Source organism: Phodopus roborovskii, unplaced genomic scaffold, assembly GCF_943737965.1.
Source record: "Phodopus roborovskii unplaced genomic scaffold, PHOROB, whole genome shotgun sequence".
NCBI lineage: Eukaryota > Metazoa > Chordata > Mammalia > Rodentia > Cricetidae > Phodopus > Phodopus roborovskii.
The window spans coordinates 24,414,047-24,418,996 of NW_026126514.1; positions in this window are offsets into that span (position 1 = coordinate 24,414,047).

Consider the following 4,950-nt stretch of genomic DNA (forward strand, 5'->3'; position numbering starts at 1 on the left):
GCCATCCCACATCCCCTATTTCTGTCTTAAAGGTGGGGGGGCACCCGCTGACCCCTTTCAGTACATCAGGGTAGACAGATAAATGATCACGTAAAAAAAAATAATCCTAATGCAAAATTATTTGGAGAAGATTCCTACAAAAGTCTTTGGGTTTAAGTTGCTAGGATGAATTCTCAGATTACTAAATATTTCTGTACACAAATGGTACCCAAGAATGAATGGTCCTCTCCAGAGATCCAGTTTTACTACTGCCAGATGTGTTAGCACCTGAGAGGAAAATCAATCCTTTCTGGAATTCAGAAAACTGCCTGATTTTAAGAACTATTAGGGGAGAGCAAGTCTAGTCTAGTGGGTCTTTTAATAGCAATGACTCTGTGTGTGTGTGTGTGTGTGTGAGAGAGAGAGAGAGAGAGAGAGAGAGAGAGAGAGAGAGAGAGAGAGAGAGAGAATTTTTCAGGCTGAACTATATTTCAAGTAAAGTGTCTAAATGTGTATTTAAGAGAGGGAAACCCTAGACCCGATCGCTACTTTGATCGTAAGGCACAGCTCTTACTTAGAGGGCTATCACAGCTGTGGGGCTGGAGCCAGGGCTCAGGGGTTGCTCTTCCAAAGATTCGGTTCTCCACACAGCACACAGCACACACGTGGCTGCTTATAGGCTTCTTAACTCAAGTCCCGGGGGGTCCCACACCCTCTTCCAGTGTCTGCAGGTACCAGGCAAGCATGTGATGCACAGACAGGCATTCAGGCAAAACACCCACACACATAGAATAAAATGTAAAGATAAATAGACATGATAATTAAAAAGAAAAAAGATTTACAGGTGTATTTCTCTTCACTGAGTTTTCACTGGGCTCCAAGAGCCTCCTGGGGGGCTCTGGGGTGAGGCACATGAGTTCTCCCAGGTGTCCTACTCAGCAGCTTTGGAACCTTGATTCTCACTTTCCTCATCTCAAAATAAGGGCATTCAAGGTAGCAATCTTATAAAATAAGGTGCCGTGTAGAAAGGACTTTGTTTAGCTTGGTCCTTGACTTAATAAATCCAGAAGTAGAGAAAACACCATTGGTGTTTTCTTCCTGCTTCCCTGGGCTATAAAAATAGTCCTCAGATGATGGCTAGGGATAGCTTTGCTGAACGGAGGCCTAATTTGCTGTTAATTGTTTTCCCCACTCACCAGTGCAAAGAGCACAGAGCATAACTTGCAGGCAGCCCACCCTATTAGGCACCACGATTAAGAGTACTTGTTGCCTGCTCTGGCAGAGAACTGAAATTTGGTTCCCAGGACCCACACTGGATGGCTCCCAACTGCCTATAACTGCAGCTCCAGAGGATCTAAAGCTCTCTTCTGTTCTCCACAGGCACGTGTGTTTGCTCACATTTGCACACATGTGCACACGCATGAGTGTACACACACAGAGGATACTCATACAACACATACATATCGATTAATACATCTTTAAAAGTGAAAGGAGCCAGCTGTAGTGGTGCACATGTGTGAACAACTGATGAAAAAGAATGAGACAGGAGGATTTCAAGATTGAGGTCACTCTGGGCTATATGTTTACTTGGCAAGGTAGTACATGTTTATAACCTCAGCACTGGGGAGGAAGAGTCTGGAAGATCACTATGACTTCAAGGCCAGCCTACTCTACATGTCAAGTTCTAGCTAGAACAACATAGTGAAATCCTGACTAAATAAATAAGCATCAATTTTAAAAGAGCCAGTGAGATGGCTCAGTGGAGAAAGGAGGCGGGGCAGGAGAGGAGGGAATGGTATTTGCCACCAAGCTTGATAGCCTGAGTTCAATCCCTGGATACCACAAGGTGAAAGGAGAGAAGTGACTCTACTAAGTTGTTCTTTTATCTACAGACACACACACACACACACACACACTCACACACACACAGACACACACACTCTCTCTCTCATACACACACACACAAGAAGAGGAAGAGGAAGAAGAAAGTTCTGGGGCATGGTGGTATAACCCCAGCTACTGGAAAGGATAAGGCAACATGCTTTGAGTTCAAGGTCTGCTTGGGATGCATGGTGAGACCCTTTGTCAGAAAAGACAAAGCTAGAGAGATGAGTGAGCTGGCCTAGCTAGACCGGCCAGCAATAGATGTACAAAAGGTCCCACAGGAGTGAGTTTGTGTGGGTATGTTTGTAAAGTAAGATCATGATCCCTCAGGGCCCTGCAGCAGTCCTGACAACCCCAGATTCCCACCTCTGGCCCAGAGCTGTGAGTATCATGGGATAGAGGTGATGAGATGTTGAGACAATTTAGCAAAAATAATTACAAATATCATTGGAGGCAACAAAGTTGACTTTAACAAAGTTGACTTTAACCTTCACTTAGCCCAGACACACTGTGGGACATTTTGACATCCTCCCCACTTGTATTCAGCTTGGACTGAGGAAGTTCCAGTGTAGCTGAAAAGACATCAAAAGGGTGATTGCTGAAATGATTGCCGATCCCACAAGCCTTCTAGAATCAGTCACTCAATTATACGGACTCATTTACCAGGAAGACAAGTCTCCGAGCTCACCCCCACCCCCACCCCAGCTACACTGAGCATGCTCCCAAGGGCACCGCTGTGGGATCTGCCATAGCAACAGCTGAATAGCTGGAGCGATGCTCGGTGGGTAGCCCACCCACCACTGAGACAACACAGCTGGTCCACAGGCTCTTCATTAGCTTCCGTTTGCAACGTCTTTTTCAGAGTCATCCTCGTGTGGCCAAGCTTTGTGACACTGAGTGAAGTGCTCGCCTTTCAGGAGGATTCTAGCTCAGAAATAGAAAAAATATGACAGACACCCCCACTGTACTTCTACTGCGCACACACACAGCCCCCAGTCAATATGACCCTTCCTCTACTTCTGCTTTCTTGAGGAATAAAGGAGAAGGGGTGGGGGAGGAGGCAGAGTGTCACATTGTGGCTCAGTCTGGACTAGAACTTACATAGTAACCTAGGCTGGCTCATAGCAATCTTCCTGCCTCAAACGCCACGTTCCCTGTGTTGGAATTTCAGGGCTGATCCTGCAATGGGAAAAAGTGACACTGAAATGACAAGTTCTTAGAGATGCTGATATTTTAGGCCCCGAAGCAAAGGAAATAATTGTGGTGGTGATTTGTGCTGACAAAAAAAAAAGATGTTTCCAGTTGTCCTTCATTTCCTGGCCACCACTCTTTGAGCTGCTGTAACAAAGTGCCACAGACTGAGTGGCTTAAAGAATGGACCTTTATTTTCCCACAATTCTGGAGGTGAGAAGTTAGACTGAGGTGTTGACAAGGTTATCCCTTCTGAGGCCTCCGTCTTTGCCTTGTAGATGGTATCTTCCTGTGCAGATAGCCTTTCTTCTGTATGTATCTAATTCCTGATCTCTCTTTTATACGAAGACATGAACCAGGGGGCTGGTGGGAGGGCTTAGTGGGGGGAGATATTTGCTGTGCAAATCTGATAACCCAAGTTAATTCCCAGAATCCACATAAAAGTGGCAGGAGAGACACAACTCCACATAGGTTTCCTCTGATTTCCACTTGTGTGAATAGACACACACACTCTCTCTCTCTCTCTCTCTCTCTCTCTCTCTCTCTCTCTCTCTCTCTCTCAAAAATATATTAATGAAAATATACCAGCCATATTGAATTATACTAATTATCACCCTCCCCCAATGGAGTTTATATAGCCTTGGCTGGCCTAGAGCTCACTGTGTAGACTAGGGCTGGCCTCAAACTCACAGAAATCTGCCTTCCTCTGCCTCTTAGAGCTGGGATTAAAGATGTGCACCACCATGCCCTAGCATTAGCTACATTTTTAAAAGTCTGTATCTCCAGATATTATAAACAAAGAAACCACAAACAAGGTTAAAACAAAGCTCGGACAATGTTTCTTCATCTTGTTTTGCAGTGTTGGGGATCGAAGCCAAGTAAGTACTAGGAAACCACTGAGCTAGACCCCAGCCCCAGAGGGCTTTATTTAGGTGCAGGTTACATTTGCAAGTCTGGAAATCCAAGTTTAGCTAGGCAGAACCAGTGCCTCCTAGAGGGAAGGTGGACCCGGGGCTCTTTTTTATCAAGTCTGACAGTTGGACCCCAAGATAAACTAGAGTTGGCATAAAATTTGTAAGTACATTAGAATGCCCAGGTCAAGTGGCATTCAAACAGGTCCAGCTGGTTTCTCAAACCTTTCAAGGTATTGTAAGATTCCAGAAAAATCAGTCCTTCTAGCAGATTTGTTTCCTCAAGTGATAAGAGTAAGGAATTCTTCCTCCTGTAAGGTCATTTCTGCTATTTGTTATTGTGGTTGTTTTGTTCTTTAAGTCATTTTTACTTGAATTTCTGTCAAAGAAGGCCTCTTTGTTAATTTTGAATAGGGTTTGGACTAGGAGTCCTAGGTTCAGATGGCCACATATGCTTGGGGAATCTACCTACCACTCAGCCCATAATAGGCACCAAACCAGAGAAGCCTCATCACACATAATTTGCTTTAGGAGCTTTAGGAATCACTTCATTCTCTCACAGCAGGAAATGAGAGCTGTGAGGTGCTTCTCACAGCTTCCTAGCTGGCGGCCTCCATGTGGGGGATTGTGTAATGGGCATGGCTCAGAAATAACAACTTTCCCTTTATGAGGACATGACTTGCAACCAGCAACCATGAGATACACGACATCTTAAATACTTACTGTCAGAATTCAGTTCCAGACTGAATTTTCCCTTCCCAGAATCCCTCCCCTAAGGCAGTCCCTTTCAGCCATGCAGAGGGAGGTTGGGCTAGTCCAGCACCTTTCTGAGTTTGGAATGTACAACTTTTCCTGTTTGTTTGTTTGTTTGTTTGTTTGTTTTCTGCCTCTTCCTTTCTTTTACATGCAGGCCAGATTCCTTGCTCTTTTTCTAAAGCCTCCCTCCCTGGCCATGTGGCAGACTTCCATGTTGGCAGAACTCAAC